The 13,909-nt window shown below is 36.6% G+C and overlaps 1 pseudogene; it reads left to right on the top strand.

Annotated features, from left to right (window-relative positions):
• Window positions 1-11,283: 11,283 nt before the first annotated feature.
• Window positions 11,284-13,909, top strand: part of LOC111819577 (inositol hexakisphosphate kinase 2 pseudogene) — a 15,700-nt pseudogene continuing 13,074 nt past the window's right edge.

Raw genomic sequence — 13,909 nt, 5'->3', positions numbered from 1 at the left:
GAGAAAAAGCTACTTTCACAAGTTTGCAACCCTAAGGCAGCATCACCAGTGTGCCTTGCGTGGGCAATGTATACAATCCATCAAACCAAAAAACCAAACCTCTTGCCATCAAGTTGATTCCAACTCATAGCAACCCTATAGGCAGAGTAGAACTGCCCCATAGGATTTCCAAGGAGCAGCTGACGGATTCGAACTACCAACCTTCTGGTTAGCAGCCGAGCTCTTAACCACTGCACCATACTTTCCACCATACATGTATATCTCTGTTAGTCCCAATACTATCAACCAAGAAGCTTACACCAGGATCAGGTTAAGAGCTCCATTGGCTAAAATGGGCCCTTGTGTTCTACAACCACTTCCGACAACAAATCCACTCCAACTTAGCTCTTGAGCCTTAAGCTGATTCAGGGCATATAGATGATTACTTCCATTAGAATTGATAACCTACTTCTTTTGACTATTTCCACAATATTTATGGCTTTATTTTAAATTGGTGGGCTCTGGTACTTAGAATCAGATAGCTGTATAGAACATAATCAAATAACACTTTTCAGAAGCTGCCTCTGGAAATAGCATGTGAATTAAGTGTAGTAATATTCACTGAACACCAATCATGTAGCTAACCTTGCCCATCATGCTAGGTTCTTTCACATGGTATTTAATTTCATCTTCACAGCAATCTGATAAAGGGAGTATCATTACCTCTAGGGTATAGTAACGAAACTGGGGCTTACTTGTTAAGAATATTAGTTCTTTAGTGTTGAAAATAAAAACCTTACAACTCAATAGAGAAGAGAAAATAATGGGGTAGGGGGATTAATTTTACAGGCTAGCAGATTCAGACAATACTGATGCAATATCTCTATGTTTTTTAAGTAAACACAGCTAGAAAACATGGGCTAGAAGGTGTCCTGAAAAAGTTACATTTTGAATTTCATTCTCAAAACTCATGTAACTCCATGACTAGAAAACAAAACTCACAGAGGGAGGCCCCTTTACCTATAGAATAAATTCCTCACTACTCGCCCTGGCAATGCCTTGCTTGGAATAGGCTCTTGAAGATGCCTGCTAACTAGATCTATGAATTCCTCCTTCTTTTCTAGGGTCATCTCCCACTGCTTCCATAGAGCCCCGACACTCTAGCTAAACCGAATTCCTGGTTATTTGCAGCAACAAGCAAAGTTGAAGCACAAGCTTATTTGTGTTTACTTACTAATCTGTAGTGAACAAGTTCATGTTTTTTTTTACCACATCAAAGATTCTGCTTCTAGGTATGGCTGGCATCTGTCTCTCTCCCAACCCCACAGCACCTTCCTAAAGAATCAAAGCCTCTTTTCAAATTTACAATCCCTGACAGGAATGGAGTACCAATAAGCACGGTAAGCGCGGGCTTACTTGTACATACTTACTAATCTGTAGTAAACAGTTTCACATGTTTCTCACCACATCTTTGACGTGGTGAAACCCATGTGAAATTATTCACTATTTATCACTGAAACAATAAAATCAACAAACACACACACTTAAATCCCAAAATGCACAATCAAGACAAACTTAATATTTAAAAAGCCAACAAAACTATAAAAATGGGATAACAGAAGTCAGCAGCATCAAAGATGTGGTGAAACCCATGAGAAATTATTCACCACAGATTAGTAAGTAAGCACAGGTAAGCCCATGCTTACCTTGCTTGCTGGTACTCTGCCTCTGCTGCTGCCCTCTTCACTCAGTTCAACATATTTAAATTCTACTAGACATTATGCCTGTCTGCTAAGACATCTCCTGTACTAATCCTCTGCTGATTACAGAGACTTTTGGGTTCAGTGATTCCTAGGCCCTGTCGCTCTTTGTGGCTCTCCTGTGGCTTTTCCAGTTATGTGCTTTGCCATAAAGTATTGTGTTTATCTTATCTCCATTACTACATTAGAAATCTTTTGGAGCAAGTGGTATTTATACTCATCTTTTATGCCCTACCTCTAACTCCAACACCTAGCACATAGTTAGTCCTCTGTAAATATTTGCCAAATTGATTTTTAAGTCTGAATTAAGCAGCACGAGATCTCTTGGGTGGAAAAATCACACTGCAGCCGGCATGCTTGTATTGCTCAATATTGCTGCATCAATGGAGCAAGGCACATGCTGCAGATTCTTCACCTAAATGGTAGGAGCTAGCAAAGGAAAGGATTTTCATAAAAGGTTATCTACAATCAAAAGCAACATGAGAAATAGACAAATGCTATACAATTTTTCCAGTTTATTCTACCCTTCCAGTGTCAATTCATTTGTCTGGTTAGCATATCTGCTAGAATCCAGTGTTAGATTCAAAATAAAGCTAATTTGCATTGGCATAGTGACTTAACTCACTAGTGTATTATTACTATGTAAGCAGGTGTACATGTGACTACAAATAAATGCTTGCTGATGGAATCCCAGCAGGGCTTCTGATGAGTTTTCATTTTGTTGAACCTTACCCAGGAAATTACTGTGTAAAAAGCTTTGCTATTAGTTTTTTTGCCTGAAATATCGTTTAGCTACACCTGGCCAAATTCATGGCAATCACACTAACTATTCAAAGAGGACATTCCAAAAATCTCATCAGCTTTTTACATTCATTTTCTCAAATTTATTACTGAAACAATAAAATCAACAAACACACACACTTAAATCCCAAAATGCACAATTAAGACAAACTTAATATTTAAAAAGCCAACAAAACTATAAAAATGGGATAACAGAAGTCAATCTTTTCTTAAAATGGAATCAACACTATAAGCTATCAGTTCCAAACTCCAAGCTGCTGTTTTTTAATAGCCATAAGAATGATAGTTACATTGTAAACAATGTATCTCAATCGTAGCCCTGAAGAATTATAATATTTAGAAATTATCATTTTATTGTTTTATGTGATACATCAAAAAGCTGACAATGGAAATTGAGATTCTTAAGGTTATAGCACATGGACAATATATAACAAATTATGCGATATAATCAAACTCACCATATACCCATAAAACTCACTGCTGTTGAATCGAGTCCAACTCATAGTGACCCTATAGGACACAGTAGAACTACCTCACAGGGTTTCAAAGTCTGTAATCTTTACGGAAGCAGATTGCCACAACTTTCTCCCATGGAATGGCTGGTGGGTTCGAACTGACAACCTTTCAGCTAGCAGCTGAGTGCTTAACCACTGTGCCACCAGGGCTCCTCCATATACCCATAGCCATGTGATAATTAATTCTGTTATACCAATTTCAATACATCTCTAGGTTTGGGGTATAACAACATTGGAGTTACAAAGAATGTAAGATAGTCTCAGTATTCAAAAATTCAACTCCAGTCTAATGAAAGAAACGATCAACATTAAAATATAAAAGATAATCACAAATATAAGGCAATGTATGCTAAATGGCAAAATGCTTGCTACAGACAATTGGTGCTATAGGTAGTCAGTGGTAGATTTACCATGAGGGGAAGTCATCAAGAATGTGTCCATATGTAGGGTGGCCATATATTCTGGTTTGAATGGAAGAGTTCCAGTTAATGCCTGTACTCCTAGGGCAATTTAATATCACATACTTTCACTCTCAAAAAATGTTTCCATTTAAATGATAATTACATAGTCAGTCTACCACAAGAGCAAAAGGGCAAAATTCTGGCCTTGAAAGAAAGATAGGACTCATAAAAGCTGAAATGAGTGCTTCTGGAAATCCAAGATAGGTAAATGGTATATGCAAAGGAACAAAGGCAAAGCACAGCATCAATAGGCTGGATGAAGTAGCATTTTGTGCAATGAGGTCTAGTCTGTATTGTGAACTAAAAACAAAGGTTGCATTGCAGACCTAGCCTTACAGAAGCTATCTTCTGAGCTTTCTCCTGAGAGAACAATAGGGCTTTTTTCCAGGGCATGTTTTAAGGGCCATTACTCCGTGTCGAGTATGTGGCAGAAAGACGGACCATTTGGAGATACACTGCAATCCCACACAGTCTCACGTACCTCCTGCCAAGGATAGCCAGATTTAACAAATAAAATACAGGATTCCCAGTTAAATTGGAATCTCATGTAATCAATGAATAATGTTTTTATAATAAGACACCCCAAATATTGCATGGGATATAAAGCATGAAAATGTTTTTTAGCATAAGTACGTTCCAAATAAGGAGCCCTGGTAGTGCAATGGTTAAGCACAAGGCCGCTAACTGAAAGGCTGGTGGTTCAAACCCACCAGCAGCTCCATGGGAGAAAAGACCTGGGGATCTGCTCCCATAAAGCTTTACAGCCTAGGAAACCCTATGGGACAGTTCTACTCTGTCCTTATAGGTAGCTATGAGTCAGAATCAACTTGATGGCATACAACAACAACAAAATGTTCCAAATATTGAACGGGACATACTTACACTAAAAATACTTGTTTGTCTGAAATTCAGATTTAACTGAGTGCACTGTATTTTATCTATCAGCTGTCCTCCTGCTTTATTTCTTGCCCTTCAGGGGTTTCCTTTGACCATTTCTGTTGATGACACTCTCCACTCTCCAACCCTTGGATTCGAACACCAGATTCCTTCACTTCCAAAGATAATTTCTGTTCTGGGCTCAGGGGGGTTATATGAGGACTTTTACAATTATTTAGTGATGCTTTTCTGAAATATTTTCTTCGGTCTAACTTTATTTATTGTATGCTATGAATTAAAAAACAAATCACTATTACTAATTTATGTTAGTCCTCTAAGGTAACTAACAATAAAGGTGCTAAATGATCTCCTAACATGAGCTCAATCAATGCCTTTTTCTCATCACTGGCAATGCCACAATTTAAGCCAAAAAGTACAATCAGATTCTATCATCTAATATTTACTGAACTCTTGCATTTCCTCAGTTCCCCTTCACAGTGGGCCTGTGAGCTATGTGCCACATTATGTAAGTGAGGGCACACGGTCAGGGAAGTTTTGGGACTCACTTCAAATGACTCATAGGTAGTTATTGGTAGGTAATATTGTTAACTTTTGAACTCAGGACGTATAAAGGCAGATGTAGTCAATTTACTGATGCTATAATATAGCTTTCCAGTAGAGCAGCAAACATTCCTTATCATTACTCTCAAATGGGTTTTGCGATTCCCTGAAATGAAAAAGAATATGGGTTGTTGCTTTCTGATTAACTATGCAAATATTTTTGCATCTTTCCTCTTTCTATTAATAAAGTAATAATAATAAATAACAGCAACAATATATAACACTTGTGCCAGGCACTGTCCTAAGCACTTTTTATGCTCTATTTTACTCAGTGTTATTAAAATGCCATTAAATTATTTTATTCAATGATCAGGATTCCCTAAACCATTTGAACTCTGAAAAATGACATTATCAGTTTACAATCTTCTGACACATGGACATCACCTTTTCATAGGTACCACCAGGAGATAAACTTTTATATCTTAGTGTTATTGATTTGATGGACATATGGTGCTACATCAAGGAACAGACTTTGAAGACTGAAAAAAAAATTTTCATCCAAGGAAAAAAATGTATTTATTCTCCATGAATAAGAACCAATATTAAAAATATTCAAAGGCTAACACATCAAGACTTTTTGCTGGTTGCTATAGATATTTATGAGAAATACTCTTAATGTTATAGTTAATGGAAACAAATCCTGGAAACTCAATGAACAAATAGCAAATTGCAGCTGATCCGAGAAATTGCTAAAAAAAAAAAAACAAAAAAAACTTACAGCATTGTTTTTAAAGTATAGCTCTGATCCAACATCTAGCCCTGAAAGTCTGTTACACCTTCACAGACACCTTTCTTGGCTTTCTTCATTTCTGGATGTCTGCCTATCTCGGGAAGTGGTATGTTTTTCCCCACCGTTCTGCAGCTATCCTTCAATTTCCCCATTTCCTTTGTGACCAAAAGACCCAGTTCAAAGCTTTTCTTGGTTCTAGTCTTTAATCTAATGGACTAGCCTTAATCATGTGCAATGGACTGTACAGGCAGTGTGATAACTAATGAATTACCTCACCTGTCAGGAGGACTCACCTAACATATATAACATAACAGTATTAACGATAATGATACAGGGGAGTAACCTCCTTACTTTTATGCCCACAGCATAATAGTGCCTTAACAACACAATTGTCGTATTACTTAAATCAATTATACACATATACAGTAACAGGAAAATAATGTTCTCCCCATGTTCACTAAAGAATAAAAATAAGAAAAAATAATCTATAGGGATATTTTCTATTATAGAAAACAAAATCTGAAGATGACCTAGAAGTGACATAAAAAATTGATATTCTCTGATATATTTGTAAACTACTTAAGGAGATAGCTCAAATAAAAGGAACAAATAATGTTATAACCTCTTCACTGAAATATTTTGTGTATGGAATTTCTAATTTTAGAATTTCTGAAGGAAATAAGCACTTTATTTTATAGAAACTGAAGTTCTGAATATATAGCATTTTTAAGTTGGAGCACATTTCTATATAACACATTTCCGTTGGGCATTGTAAAATGCCAAACAAAACACAGTCATTTGCGGAGGGGGTCGCTAGAACGGAAAAAATGTCCAGAGTCTGACATTTGCAAGTGACGTCATTCAGTTTCTCCTTGAACTAGAAGCCCCAGATGCCCCTCTTTATAGGAAATAGTTGGGAGGCTAGGATCTTCTAGCCCTTTTCCTGTAAGCTTTTACTACTTGCTGGTCAAAGACTTGCTAGGTGTCTATCCATCAGGGATACTGCCAAGAGAATTTCTGCATTGGTTGTGAGTGGGATTAGACATTTTTAACGTTCCTTCTAATTTTCAGTAGCCTGTGACTTCATTATTATTTTCTCTCTAAATAACTGATGTTTATGTCAAAGCACACTGAAACTGGCTACACAAGATCAATAAATGAATTATTTTATCTGCACAGAATAATAGCTTTACAGAATATTTAGTTGTTATGAATCATCATGATTTTGAGTTGAATCGTTCATGAGACATGAATTTGAAATTCCCAGAAGTCATCATTAATCTCTACTATGTACACCACCGATGTCAGGTAGCTCCATGAGTATCTTATTACAATTATGAACATGCCATCTTCTCCATGAAGCTTTTCTAGACACTCAGTTTTGCCTCATCAAGTATGGTCTGAAATATGTAATTCATAAGGCTGGTCTCCTTGATCTACATCCCAGTTAGGCATGGTGGCAAATGTAAATCCAGGTCCATGAAATCAAGTGTTTAATACATATTTATCTTATTCTTTGTGTGAATGTAAAGACTGGTATAAAATTCGATCTTAGTCATTACTGGGGTTTTCTCCCCCTCTCATGGTTATGCAGAGCTTCCTGGACTTCCATAGCATAAAAGCGTAACAGCAACCACCCTACCACCCAGTGGCTACACATCCATCTACATTAGTTGTCATTATGATATCTTTTGTCCCTGTTAATCTTTTCTAGTGACTCTGCTGCTTCCATGCTTTGGACACAGACATGTTTTGGTTGTCCCTACGCCTAGAGTTCTGCCTCTTAATGTACTATGCACCTGATACCCAACAGAGCCATCTGGGGACTTGTCACCTCACTTGGGGATTGTCACAGATTGGGGCATGAGTCTCTGCTACTCATGGAACGAATCTGACAACCAGCTTCTTTCCAGTTGTCAAGAAGCTTCTCCTCTTGTCGCCCATAACTGTTTTTTCCCCTCTTATCTTCACTCCAGAGGTCCTGGAAAAGTCTAATCAACAGGAAGAACAATTAACTTCAAGCAGATTATTCTTTTCTGTACTACTTCAAGCCTTGCCTGCCTAGTTACTTGCTTGAGATGGAGAGAAGAAAAATAATAGACGAAATACAAACATATCTCAAGACATAATTCCTCATAAATAGCATTAGTCCATATACTTCTAGTGAGCATTTGTTCTTTACCTTTGAATGTAATATATCATTCTATTCATTTTTCTTTAACCTTATGTTTCTTCCTGCTAACTATATAACTAATACAGGAACATCTGGGATAATGAATGAGTCATGGGTATTCAGCTTCTCAATGCTTAGAGGAGAGAAAGGTCTAAGTCTTTCCCTTTGCACAGCATTTAGCATTTATATCTACTCCTGTTGAAGTAGCAATATCGTTGATTTGATGACTGTGCCACCCTCGATTTCTTTGATTATTGCCTGCCCTATAAAAAAAGTGATGGACACAAAATAAAACGTTCATCATCACCGTTTGTTGTTTCTTACATAGGCTGTAACATTTACTGACTAGCTATACTCTCTGCAAGTCAGCCACTAACTTCTCCTTCCCCTGAACAGCTTTGTAAATTATTCTATGAATCAGTGCTTTGTAAATTAACTGAGTCTCCTGAACAGACATATAATGTATTTCAAATATTAATAAAGTAGTTTTATCCTCAGAACAAATTATCAAGACTTTCTTTAAACTAAATTTCCAACTCACTCTCAGCAGGTCAAAATGATGAGCTATTTACATCTGAAACCTCATCTAGTTCCAATTGGGAAAAAACAGTGGAAAGAAAAGGGGAAAATAAAAGCCTTGTTGTGCCAAGCAACAGTATCTTGGAAAATCTTTGTCACACCAGCATAATTTATTGAGCATCCATTTTGCAGAGTCCTACACTAAATATGATGAGAAAATTTGATCAGTTGTGAACTTACACTCTAAGCTGTATTCTTGAAATAAAATATAAACATCCATGACAAGGGTAAATATTTATCCAGAAGCCTACAACAGAAGCATCTAAACAATAGAGTTATTCTGAAAGGTTTTTCAAAGATAATGGTATACTTTTTAAAACTGCACTACAGTAAACATTGAGGAGTCATTTGAAATAATGCACAGCAATCCACTGGGTTTGAGTCACCAGACTGTGATGTCTTGGCAGCCTGAATCTTGTGATCAGGAGACAAGATGGTACGTTCATCTTAATGGAGGATAGTAATAATATCACGGTTGTCTCAACGATAACATATGGGTTGCGGAGGTTCTTCGTTATTTATGTATTTTGTCAGCGATTTTTTTTTAAAGTTATCCATGTACATTCAATTCCCATTCACATTTCTAATGTGAAAAAACACCCCACTTTGTGGGTGATTAACTTTTTTTTTAAATTTTATAGTTGTAATTTAAGTGAAAGTTTACAATTCAAGTTAGTCTCTCATACAAAAGTTTATACATTGTTATGTGACCCTAATTGCTCTCTCTATACCGTGACAGCACATTCCTCCTTTCCACCCTGGATTTCCCATGTCCGTTCAACCAGCACCTGTCCCTCTGTGCCTTCTAATCTCACCTCCAGACAGGAGCTGCCCATTTAGTCTCATGTATCTACTTGAGCTAAGAAACACACTCTTCACCAGTATCGTTATATGTCCCATAGTCCAGTCTAATCTTTGTCTGGTTTTCGTGCTGGGATGATAGACAGTCTGGGGGCCATGTTTTCTGGGGTTCCTCCAGTCTCAGACCATTGAGTCTGGTCTTTTTCCTAGAATTTGAGTCTTTACCCCACTTTTCTCCTGCTCCATCAGAGACTCTATGTTGTGTCCCCTGTCAGGGCAGTCATTGGTGGTAGCTGGGCACCATCTAGTTCTTCTGGTCTCAGGCTGATGCAGTCTCTGGTTTATGTGGCCCTTTCTGTCTTTTGGGCTAATACTTTTCTTGTGACTTTGGTGAGGTAATGATATTTTTAAAGTTTTGAATTTTTATTGTGCTAATTTATTGTATATATCCCATTACTTAATACATAAAATATAAAGAATAAACAACAGAAAACGCAGAGGAGGTAGTAAGCCTGGATCTGGTCTGGTTTCATCTAACCTGTGGAGTTAAGCTATTTAAACTTCAAAACAGTTCAGGCCACAGGCATGCAAATTAAACAATAAGCTACTGTATAAACATCCAATGTGTTTTATATCAAGAAACATATATTATGTAGCATATCATATATAGTACCTGTGTATCCAAAATATACATGGCAAACTTCATAAAATTTTCTGGTCTGTATTTGTGAAATGTATTCTTTGTAAAATAAACGAGTACGAAGAGGGTGCTATTCACCTGCCATTGATGGAGCATTCAGATCATTGTTTTCTCTCTAGTTTCAATATGCGACATGCATTGACTTTGCAATTCTTTCATTCCAGACATGTTACAGATACATTTGGGGGATAGGGTGAGAATAAAAACCAGATAATATTATGGGGCTGAAAAGTCTCAGAAGAGACGGAAAAGATTGATACATTCAGTATGTTTCAAAGAAGAATGAATACACAGTCTGCCAGTGTGCAGAATCTGGATCTGCTGTGATACCACTATTTATGGTAATAAATTATTGAATCTTAAAGCTGGAAAGAGCATTCACGATAATTTTGTCCATCTCTTTCCTCTAATATGAGGAAACCAAGATTAAGACAAATTACGTAATTTATTCGAAGTCCATAGAAACTCATGATAGAATAAGGTGGCCTAGAACTCTTATTATACAAAATTCTAAGGTTTGAATTACAGGATGGACTTTAACAATATATATCATGGTAATAAAATACCTTGTGCATAATAGATGCTTAATAAATGTGCATTAAATGCATGCATTAAATAATTAATTTTCTGGGAACTATTCATAAAATAAATCTTAAAAGTGCCATCATTTACTGAAAATGGTAGCATTTTATGGGTATAATTTCAGATTAATGAACACCAAGTCAAAATTTCTCTTCACTCTCATCTTTCCCAATATTCATGGTCTCGTAACTTCATCTTTTCTTTAAACTGAAGTATTTTTTCTATTTTTTTTTTTTTTCCATTTACTTAATTTGAAAAGCAAAAGGTAATTCAGATGCTTAAGGTGAACACTGCTTCATTTTCTTTTGTTCAAAACCACTTACACTGACACCTTTCAGATTCCATTCCTTTTATTTAAGACTCCCCTGTGCTTGTTCTTTGTCTTTTATGAGGAAATTTCCTGAGATTTACTCTGTGCTGTGAGACAAAGCCTCGGCAGCTGTGTCTATGCCCCGGCAATGCCAAACAGCCGATCCCGTTGTTCTCCTCATTGCTGGCTCTTGTTTGTATTGAAATGGCCAGAAGGGACCTAACGGGAGTCCACCTGCAATGTCTGAACCCTCGACTTTATTCTCAATGTTGAGTATAAAAAGCCAAAATATGCCCACCGCACTACAGACAGCGAGCATGAGGCACATCAGTTCCTACTGCAGCTCTGAACAATTCTAAACATTCCTGTCGGGTTGCATTTTACACAACACTACCATGATAGATGGAAAACGTTCAGATACTTCCGAGGTGAGGGAAATGGATGTGATGATGAGGAGTTAAAACAGTTAGGAGCACTAGCTGCCTGAAAGAACTACCCTTAGAGAGATCAGAAAACTAAAAAAAAAAAAAAAATCAATTAATAACTCAGTCTTCCATGCAGATCCTTGTAAAGAAAATGAGGCTATTTTGTCAAAATAATAATCATGTTTTCTGAGGACTGTCCTGCTAAAAATATAGCTTCTCCAGAGAAGCAGCTACTTGCTCTCTTTAAATAGCTCCATTTGGCTTGCATCGCTGCTTCTCCTTATCTTAACTGAATAAGAACTGTCTAATATCCTTCTAAATGAAAGTAATTTTTGTACTCAGGCACAATGCACATTCTACAATTCCTTCCAGATGTGATTATGTAGAACTATCTCTCACATTTACAATAGGCAAAGGGGTTTTGAGATGTTACATAGAAAATCACTTTTTCTGGCCCTTGTGGGATTGAAACAGGAGGGTAGTCCATATGACACTGAATATAGGTGAGTCACATGCTGAGCTTTGCAAAGAGAAGCATTCTCCTGGCCTGTGAATAGGAGCTCTGCATTCCCCTTTGAGGCTAACCGATAGCCTGTGATGAAAACCACGGTATAAATGTAATATTCCTTTGTTCACAGCACAGGCAGGTGTTGTTAAAGCCTTCTCTCCTAGCTCTGACAATGTTCCAGAAATCTGACCTGTCACAATAGGAGGGCCCTGAACAGAGTAGTTAATTGTGCCAGATTCGACAATTCTATTGTGATACTTAATAGACAAAGACAACAGATTTTGATGGTTTGATTGTATACTGAAAACCAGTGTGTGTGTGAGTGTGTGTGTGTGTGTGTGTGTGTGTGAGTGTGTGTATGTGTATTATCTCCAAACATATCCACATCTCTACTTTGATACATAATCTGTACGTGTATATATATTTGTGTGTGTGTATATAGATACGTGTATGTGTATATGTATGTGCGTATGTGTGTGTATATATGTGTATACACACACACATACATACAAACATACATACAAACATACATATAATCCTCATAATAATGCTAAGCTGTGACTTCCACCTCCAAATGCAGTGGCTCTTGAGATGCTGTCACACAACTGCAGTATACTTTGATCAGAATGTTATGAGCGAGCCCTGCCTGTGATGTACTCAACTTATCCATGATCCATGACTACTCAGTTTTAATTCTTTCAATACAGAGTTATTTTTGTACAACTGAATTAACCATATCAACAATGGTATATCTAGCTTTTTCACTCTTATTATTACCATCTTGAAACACAATGTCAAGCTGCTCAATTGTCTCACAAATGCTCATTAAGATGGTAAAAAATACCTGTTGTAAAAAATTAGATCATATTAGATCATACTGTAGGGAAAATGGAGAATTAAGACAGTTACTTTGGAAAATTCGGACAATTAAAGACTTCCAAAACAAATATGAGGATAAAAGATGTGAAAAATAAAAATTTAATTATGTTCTAGAAAATCACTTTTGTTAACATCCAGTCTGGAATGTTTTTCTTGAGCTTCACAGTTTAAATTCTGTAACAAGGAAAGTTTTGTAAAACTTGGAATTCACTGACCACATTTACATAACTTTTGGTTTTAGAGTCAGATAATCTCAGTTCAAATCCTTATTCCACTATTTAGTACATATGTGACATCAGGTAAATTACTTATCTTGTATAAGCCTCAGAGTCCAATAAGTTTGCTTTGAAAATTAAGTGAGATAATATATATTTGTGTTTAGCCTAGTGCATAGAGAATAGAAAATGACAAATGGTGGCTATGAAACCATTTTCAGGGAATTCTACTCTATTGTGGATGTAGGTATGAGGAATTCATAAAATATATCTTAACATATTTTTATCACTTTCACTCATATGCTTTTACACAAATGATTTTTCATCCTAAGACAGTTTGATTTTTTATCAATAAAGAAAGTTTGTTACAATGCAATCCCGATCCAAATTTCACCGGCATTTTTTAACGAGATGGAGAAACAAATCACCAACTTCATATGGAAAGGGAAAAGGCCCCGAATAAGTAAAGCATTACTCAAGAAGAAGAATAAAGTGGCAGGCTTCATACTACCTGATTTTAGAACCTATTATACCACCATGGTAGTCAAAACAGCCTGGTACTGGTACAACAACAGATCATAGACCAATGGAACAGAATTGAGAATCCAGACATAAATTCATCCACCTATGAGCAGCTGGTATTTGACAAAGGCCCAAAGTCCATTTATTAGGGAAATGGTGCTGGCATAACCGGATATCCATCTGCAAAAAACTGAAAGAAGACCCATACCTCATACCATGCACAAAAACTAACTCAAAATGGATCAAATACTTAAATATAAAATAAAAAACGATAAAGATCATGGAAGAAAAAATACGGACAACGCTAGGAACCCTAATACATAGTATAAACACAATATGAACCATGAGTAACAACGCACGAGCACCAGAAGAGAGACTAGATAACTGGGAGCTCCTAAAAATCAAACACTTATGCTCATCAAAAGACTTCACCAAAAGAGTAAAAAGACAACCTACAGACTGGGAAAAAAAT

The sequence above is a fragment of the Trichechus manatus genome, unplaced genomic scaffold (genome assembly GCF_000243295.1).
Source record: "Trichechus manatus latirostris isolate Lorelei unplaced genomic scaffold, TriManLat1.0 scaffold00012, whole genome shotgun sequence".
NCBI lineage: Eukaryota > Metazoa > Chordata > Mammalia > Sirenia > Trichechidae > Trichechus > Trichechus manatus.
This window is presented reverse-complemented; position numbering and strand designations above follow the sequence as displayed.